Raw genomic sequence first — 9,462 nt, 5'->3', positions numbered from 1 at the left:
TGCCTATAGTTCCGGCTACTCGGAAGGCTGAGGCGGAAGGATCGCCGGAGCCCAGCAGGTTGAGGCTGAGGTGGCCGGGAGCAGTCACTGCACTCCAGTCTGGGCGACGGAGTGAGACTCCAACTCAAAAAAAAAAAAAAAAAAACTATTGTATAGGGAATTCTTGTTAAATAAGTGGATTTTAGCTGCTCTTGTCACCAAAACAAGTAACTATGTGTGATGGATATATTAATCTGCTTCACTACAGTAACCATTTTGCCATTTACATGTATCCCCAACACGTTATAAACTTCATATACACAATAACATTTATTTTAAAAAAATAAAATCACAAGCTTGTGGACTGATATCACTAACTGGCAGTATCTATGTGAAATACATTTTCAAAGATAAAATATGTAAAAGCTCCTTACAGTTCAGCACTAACAGATGATGATTTGTAATCGATTTTGATGATGGAATACTAACAATGAACCCCTACTAAGCAAAATGTTAACCACCTCAAGAGAATCCCATTTTTTCTTATTAGTAGACCTATATTACAAAACACTATATACAATCATTATTATATTTTGAATTTCATCAATTAAAAAATGGGTAGAAATTTGTTTTGTCTCTTGCTCAGTAAATCTTGCTTAGTATCCTTGATTTTATTTCTTGGCCTACAAAGACTACGTTATCTGCTTTCTGGTTCTTTGCAAAAAATGTTGCCTAGGCTGGTCATGGTGCCTTATGCCTGTAATTCCAGCATTTTGCCCAAGGAAAGAGGGTTGCTTAGCCTAGGAGTTTGAGACTAGCCTGGGCAACATAGCAAGAACTCGACTCTACAAAAAAATCAAAACATTAACCAGGCACCATATCATGCATCTGTAGTCGCAGTTACTGGGGAGGCTGAGAAGGGAGGATCACCTAAACCCAGGAGGTTGAAGCTGCGGTGAGCCATGATTGCCACTGGACTCCAGCCTGGGTGACAGAATGAACTCTGAAAAGAACAAGAAAAAAACTGTTTACCAACAAAAATTGCCAACTTCTATGAAAGATGACATTAAAAATTTTGGTCCTATATTCATGGTATAAAAAGAAAGATGCGGAAAGATACTTCCTAGGGTATCTTGACAAGCATTCATGTAAATTCAGGTGCCATTTGTAAAGACTAGCAAGTGGAAAGAAAAAAGGGCAGAAAACAAGGGTTAGAGAGTTCTCAAACATGGTGTGTTTGAAGTGTCTGTAAAATGGGTAGTCAGGGATCTCCAGGAGGCAGCTGGATGTGTGGTCCTGGAGTTTAAGAGGAAAGCCCAAAATGAAGGCGAGGACTCAGGAGTCATTGGCATTTTGGTGGCTGCTGAAACAAGCAGTGAACCTGATGGTTCCCCAGGAAAGAGACTGAAGAGGCAAAAGTCCAAATACAGGATCTGAGGGAACAAGACATGAAGAATGAGAATAAAATTGTCTGAAACAAAAATAAAATTAGCAACCTACACTAAACATAGAGTTCTTCACTTATGGAAAATGAATTGGCAATAAAAAAGCAGATATTTTAGGAAAGCCAAGGACATTAACAGTTAAGAACTACGATAATCAAAATAACTGAGTATGGAAAAAACAAAATCACAGCAAGAAATAAAAGAATATCTGCTTTTAATTCCAAATGGTACTCTTACATAATTGAGCAGAAAATTGTTTAATTAGAACTGACTTTAATTTACAAGGAGCCATCAGAGAACAGAATTCTCAAAAATTAAAAAACTTGAGTACTAAATTGTAAAAATCAAAACTCTCAACCGAAGGCATGAATTGGAATGGAAATACAATAAGTCTTCATTTAACACTGTCAGTAGGTTCCTGGAAACTGCAACTTTAAACAAAATGACATACAATGAAACCAATTTTACCATAGGTAAATTGATATAAACAAGAGTTAAGTTCCCACAGCTTATTTCTGGTCACAAAAACATCACCAAACTTCTAAATAAAGACTCAAAGCACTTATAATATTAAACATTGAAATAGATGTGAGCTATACATACATTTAAGAAAGATTAGTAAAAATAAGAAAGACAGGCTGGGTGCAGAGGCTAACACCTGCAATCCCAGCACTTTAGGAGGCAGAGGTGAGAGGACTGCCTGAGCCCAGGGGTTTGAGACCAGCCTGGGCAACTTGGTGAGATCTCATCTCTACAATCAAAAAATTAGCCAGGCATGATGGCATGTGCCTATGGTTCCAGTTACTTGGAAGGCTAAGACAGAAGGATCTCTTGAGCCCAGAAGGTCGAGGCTGTGGTAGCTGTGAGCATGCAACTGCACTCCAGCCTGGAGGACAAAGTGAGACTCCAACTCAAAAAAAAAGAAAGATATTTACGCAATTTTTGGTGAATCAGTGAGTGACAGCAATCATAGTGGTGGTGAAATAAATCAAGGAATAAATGTTTGCAAAGTGAAAATTGTAAGGAGCACCTCCCCCTGCCACATAGCTCAAAAACCAGGTCAGGCACAGTGGCCCATGCCTGTAATCCTAGCACTTTGGGAAGCTTAGGTGAGAAGACTGCTTGAGCCCAGGAGTTTGAGAACAACCTAGGCAACATAGTGATACCTTGTCTCTACCAAAAAATTAAAAATTAGTCAGCCATGGTGGCATGCACCCCTATTTCCAGTTACTCAGGAAACTGAGGCTGAAGGATTGTCTGATCATGCCACTGCACTCCAGCCTAGGAAACAGATCCCAACTCAAAAAAAACCCACAAATATGGTAGACTTACTGAACACTCTTATACTGTATAGCTTATTGGCTATATGATTATGCTTTATGAATTTTTGTTTTATAATAATTTATATTCATTCATTCATTTTCCAGTCTGCTAATTCCATTTCAGAGTCTTGGGTGGCTAGAGACCCTCCTAGCAGCTCAGGGTACAAGATGGGAACAAGCCCTGGACAGGACACCATTCCATCCCAGGCACATTCACACACAATCCCACTCAGACTGGGATAATCTAGACATATCAATTCATCAAATGGACACATCTTTGTGATGTGGGAGGAAACAAGAATATACAGAGGAAACCCACACAGACATGAGAACATGCAAACTCCACACGGTAAATGGTCCCAACCAAGGATCGATTTTTCTTCTCATCAACATTATAAAGAAATGACATTGGAGGAAACAACGCTGAACAAAATGTTATTCGAGGACCTGCTGTATAGGAAAAAACTGTGCAAATCTCCTAAAACAAAGAACAAAAGACAGAGATTTCCAAGTATACCCAGGAGGTCCAAACCTTCTTTCCTGAGAATCTAAAATATAGTTTTCCAGCTTATTTCTCTGTGTGATACCTGCTCAAGAGACCCTAACAGCCCATTTGTTGAGGTCTCAGAGAACACTCAGCCTTGTTTATGAAAAAGACAAAGAGTATCCCCATTTAAGAGGAACCAGAATCCTGAGAAAAGTCCAAGCTAAGTCATGAGTACACAAAGACACTGTTTTGGCTGATATAACCAGAAAAGGAGGGGAAACAGGTCAGGATAAATCAATAGAAACTTCCCAAAGTGAAATGCAAAAGGAAATAGCATGAAAATAACAAAATATCCAAGAACTGTGGTGCATCAAAAGGTATAACATACCCATAATTGGAACACCAAAGAAAGAAGAGAACAGAGAAATATCTGAAGTAATAATGACCAGAACATTCCAAAATTAATGACAAATACAGGAAGCTCAGAACACACCAAGGACAGATACAACACACACACACATATACATCTAGGTATATCATATTCAAACTGCAGAAAACCACATACAAAGAAAAATCTTAAAAGAACACACTGGGGGCAGGGCAGGGGAATACCACAAACAAGGATACGAATTATAGCAAAATTCTCAGAATGCATGCAAGCAAGAAGAGAATGTTGTGAAATATCTAAAGTATTAAAATAAAAAAAAATAAATACCACCCTGGAATTAATATAAAAGATACATATACTTATATAATTCTAAACAAGGATAAAAATCTCACAAGCTTTCAGATGAAAAAGCAGCTGATTCACAAAGGAAGAGAGATATCCTAGCTTCAAATTTCTCTTCTGCAGTGGTAGAAGCAAAAAGACAACTGAGATTATGAGAAAAGAATTTCAATCCAGAAATCTTATACATACATAGTCTTTCATATGGCAGGTCCAAAACCAGATGTGTTCAAATGGACAGAACTTTAGGGAATAAATCACCCATGTAATCTCTGCAAGGAAAATGCCCAGAGGTGCTACCAAGCTGTCAAAAAAGTCTCAAGTGAGGGGAAGGTGAAGAAGAGGGAAAAATTGGGAAACAGATCTTGCTATAGTTACAACTAGATGAATAGCATGCATATGATTTTAAAGGTATTATATAATGTCAAGAGCTCTTGAAATTGAAGACTCACCATAAGGGAAAAGCCAGTAATAGACTGATAAATTGGCAAAATGAAGGAATCTGGGTATGGAATGGGCTGGGTGGATTAAAGCTTTCTAAATTCATCTAGGAGGGGCAGGAGGAGAAGTGGCAATCACCACACCATGGAGCAGCAGAAAAGCCATGAATTAATTCCTGATATAGGCTCAGTTATAATCATTAAGGGTAGGTTGGTAGCTAAGAGAAACGAATACCAGAAAACTAGCAAACAGAGTAGAAAATGAAATAGTAAGAAATCTGAACCGAACAAAGCAAAAATTCTGGAAAAGTATAGCTAATAATATAAATTATTATATACAATTGCCCCCTTGAAAAACGTGGGGCTTAGGGTGCTGACCGCCCCCCCCCATATTTGAAAATCCACATATAGCCAGGCACAGTGGCTCATGCCTGTAATCCCAGCACTTTGGGAGGCAGAGTCTAGAGGACTGCCTGAGACCAGGGGTGCAAGACCAGCCTGGGCAACTTAGTGAGACCTTGTCTCTACAATGAATCAAAAAATTAGCAGGGCATGGTGGCGCATGTCTATAGTGCCAGCTACTTAGAAGGCTGAGGTGGAAGGATTGTCTGAGCCCAAGGGGTTGAAGCTGTGGTGGTCGTGAGCATGCCACACACTCCAGCCTGGGCAACAGAGTGAGACTCTAACTCAAAAGAAAAAAAAAAGAAAAAGAAAATCCACATCCACATACAATTTTTGACACCCCAAAAACTTAACTACTTAATTGGTCTACTGTGGATCAGAAGTATTAGCAATTATCACAATTAACACATATGAGTATTTGGTATTTTATATGTATTATACAATATTTCTCTATATATATGTATTATACAATAGTATTTTTGCAATAAAGTAACCTAGAGAAAAAAAATGTTAAGAAACTCATAAAGAAAAATATGTTTACTATGCATTAAGTGGAAGTGGATCATAATAAAGGTCTTCATCTTCACCAGCTTCATGTTAAGTAGACTTGAGGAGGTAGAGGAGACAGAAGAAAGGTTGATCTTGCTATCTCAGAGGTAGCAAAGGCAGAAGAATATCCACGTGAAAGTGGACTCACGCGGTTCAACCCCATGTTGTTCAAGGGTAAACTGTATAGTTTGTGTCATATTCAAAATGAGTATATTTAATAAACTAAGATGGATATATAAAACCAAATATATTACCACAGAAAATGTGAAGAAATGAATTTTTTACACAAGACAGACTATCATATTGGTCTAAAATTTTTGCCATTTGTTGTTTTCAAAAAAAAAAAAAACTAAAATGTGAATTTCCTAACATAGATGTTTAAAGTTATAAATTCTAAATACTGTTTTAGTACATATCACTAATTTTTACATGTTATATTTCCATTTTCAGTCAGTTCAAAATACTTTTCAATTTCTATTTTAACTTTCTCCTATAGGTTATTTAGATATGTGCTACTTAGTTTCCAAACAATTGGCTATTTTTCAGATAGTTTTCTATTCTTGATTTCTAACTTAATCCCATTATAATCAGAGAACACTTTTTTTTTAGTCAGAGTCTCACTCTGTCACCCAGGCTGTAGTGCAGTGGCACGCTCACGGCCACCGCAGCCTCAACCTGCTGGGCTCAGGGGATTCTTCTACCTCAGCCTCCCAAGTAGCTGGAATACAAGTGTACACCACCACACCTGGCAAATTTTTTAATTTATTGTAGAAACGAGATCTCACCAAGTTGCCCAGGCTGGTCTTTTTGTTGTTGTTGTTGTTGTTTTAGAGTTGAAGTCTCACTCCTCCACCCAGGCTGGAGTGCAGTGGCACGCATGCTCACGGTCATCCCAGTGTCAACCTGCTGGGATCCGGCGATCCTTCCACCTCAGCCTTCCAAGAAGCCAGAACTACAGACGTGCATTACCACGTCCAGCTATTTTTATTTTATTTTATTGTAGAGACAGGTCTTGCCAAGTTGCCCAGGCCAGTCTCAAACCGGCGAGCTCAGACAATCCACTCACCTCGGCCTCCCAAAGTGCTGGGATTACAGGCTGAGTCACCGAGTTCGGCATCCTTTTATACTTATTGAGACTTGTTTTATGGCCCAGAATATGGCCTGTCTTGGTAAATATTTCATGTGCACATGACAAGAATATACATTCTGTTGTAGAGCGGAATGTTCCATAAATGTCAGTTAGATCAAGTTAGTTGATAGCTTTGTTTAGATCTTGCATATTCTTATAGATTTTTATGTCTACTTCTTCTATCAATTATTAAGAAACGGGTTTTGAAGTCTCTGACTTTAATTGTGCAATTGTCTATTTTTCCTTGTAGTTCTATATGTTTTTGTTTCAAGTGTTTTGAAACTCTGCTTTTAGGTACATAAGTGCTCAGGATTTCTATGTCCTCTTGATGAGTTGACTCTATCATTACATAACGTTGTTTTTATCCCTGGTACAGGTTGACTCTTATCTAAAATATGTGGAACTAAAAGTGTTGCAGATTTATTTTTTCATATTTTGGGATATTTGCATTATACTTACAGCTAAAATCTGAATCTGAGATAGTCAGATCAACATTTCCTTTAAGCACCTTGTCAGTACTCAAAAAGTTTCAAACTTTGGAGCATTTCAGGTTTCAGACTAGGGATACTCAACTCACAATACTCCTTGCTATGACATGCTATCTAATATCTAACATAGTATTAGTATGGTATATCTTTTTCATTTGATTAGTGTTAACATGATGTATCTTCTTCCATCCTTTTACTTTTAACCTATTTGTCTTCATATTAGTGTGTTTGTCGTCTATAATATAAAAACAGGCTTTGCTTTTTTTAATCCAATCTAACAAACTTTGCCTTTGGATGTGTGGGACATTTGTGTGTAATATAAATAGCGTGTAAGTCTATAATAGTTCCACTTGTTTTCACTATTTGTTCTACCTGTTCTTTGTTCCTTTTTCTCTTTTGGAGCCTTCTACTGGATTCACTATTTTTTATGATTCTCCCCTCAGAACTGTATCCAAATGTTACTTTCTCAACTAAGCTAAATTTATTCCTAGTTAATTGATCATTTTTGACATCACAGGTACTTCCATTTTTCTTCCATTTCCATTTATAACTTGTTATTGGCTAACGTTTAAAATCTGTATCTACACCTGTTGGCTAGTGACTCTTTAAAATTTTTTATTTTAAATACGTGGGGTACAATTCGGGGTTAGGTATGCAAGTGTTCATTATGCAGGTACCCTTGTTGATGAGGTGTGTCTGCCCCCATCCCGGCAGTTTCCCACTACTGCCAGTCCTGCCCCTGCTCTTCATATTGTCTTGTTTCCAAGACCAATGTGTTGATGTATTATCTTCAATAAGTTTCCTATTGTTTAAGTAGTCACACTGTCTTGATATAAACCCTACTGGGTCAGTCACTTATTCAGTGAATATATTGAGCACATGCTGTTATGGTGTTAGAAAGATTGCTATGAACAAGAGTTACCACTTTCACAGAGAGTATATTCCAATGAGACATGCTATATGATTCTTTTACTATATTCCTAGATGTAATATGTCAATTTTATTAGAAACATTTAAATAAAAAATTTAGTCTGGACACAGTGGCTCATGCCTATAATCCCAGCACTTGGGGAGTCTGAGAAAGTAGGATGGCTTGAGGACTGGTGTTCAAGACCAGTCTGGGCAATATAGTGAGACCCCCATCTCCACAAAAAATTTTAAAAATCAGCCAGGCATGGTGGTACATGTCTGTAGTCCTAGCTACTCAGGAGGCTGAGGCAGGAGGATCCTTCAAGCCCAGGAGTTTAAGACTGCAGTGAGCTATGATCATACCACTGCACTCCAGCCTATGTGACAGAGCAATACTCTATCTCTAAAAATAATTTTTAATAAAATTGAAAAATAAATGTAAGTAATTTTTTTCCTGTTTTCTTTCACTGTACTACCTCATAAGGTTTTGTTACTAAGCATACTTTCTCAAAGCAATTTATATTTTTGCTTTATTACCCTGCTTCCTTATTAATGCCAACTTAATCTCTTTCATGGGCTAGTTCTAACAAACTGTTTTTAGTTTTATATTTAGTCTTGTACCTTATTTTTTGGTTGTTTTATATTAATTACATTCATTTATAATTTTATCCTTACCTTGCTGTGTTTCCTTTTGGTTTATTCTTTTCCAATTTATTTTAAACAGATACAGAATTCATAATTACTTTCAGTTTAGTTTTAAAAATAAAGTATTTGGCAATAACTCTACTCATGGCTCTAAAGTTGTCACGTAAAGTAGTCTGCTTACATTTTATTCCAGATAATCAGTAATCTGGGTTTCAATATTTATCTCAGATCCAAAGTCTTTCTATGGGATACTTCTTTTTTTTAATGAGTATATATCCTAGGTAATCTATTCCTTTCCATTTTAAGGCTAATAATTGTGAATATAACCTCTCAAAAATTCTCCTTCTAATAAAATTCTACTTTTTAGATTTTATTAAAAATTTCTTAGTGACCAGAATATGATCTAATGATGAAAAATAAGTGATGAAAAATTTGTCAGATGACCTGGTTCCCATCTTAGACATGGTATTCAACTTTTTTGCTTCCATTTCCTTTATTTTGGAAAAATAACATCTATATTACATGTTTATTATAGAGAATTGTTAGGTTATATACGTTTAAGATATTTAGAAAACCATCTGGCGGGATGGGGAGACACCTCTTATCAACAAGGGTGCCTGAACGAAGCATATTTGTATACCTAACCCTTAACTGTACCTATATCATAATAAAAAATATTGATTAAAAAAAAGAAACAAAACCATCTGGCATAGAATACTCTTGAACGTAGGCATCATCATAATCTCATCAATTTTTACTAATAAAAATGTAAAATATTCTGTTTATGGAATACCTGATGATAGCTTTCTTTGGTTGTTTTTTTATTCCTAGGTCTGTCATAAGTTGAAAGACGTATCTTGCCTTTTTTTTTTTTTGAGTTGGACTCTCACTCTGTCGCCCAGACTGGAGTGCAGTGGCCGCTCCCGGCCACCGCAGCCTC

Source organism: Carlito syrichta, unplaced genomic scaffold (genome assembly GCF_000164805.1).
Source record: "Carlito syrichta isolate Samal-C Ts95f unplaced genomic scaffold, Tarsius_syrichta-2.0.1 Scaffold308870, whole genome shotgun sequence".
Lineage (NCBI taxonomy): Eukaryota > Metazoa > Chordata > Mammalia > Primates > Tarsiidae > Carlito > Carlito syrichta.
Note: the sequence above shows the minus strand (reverse complement) of the source record.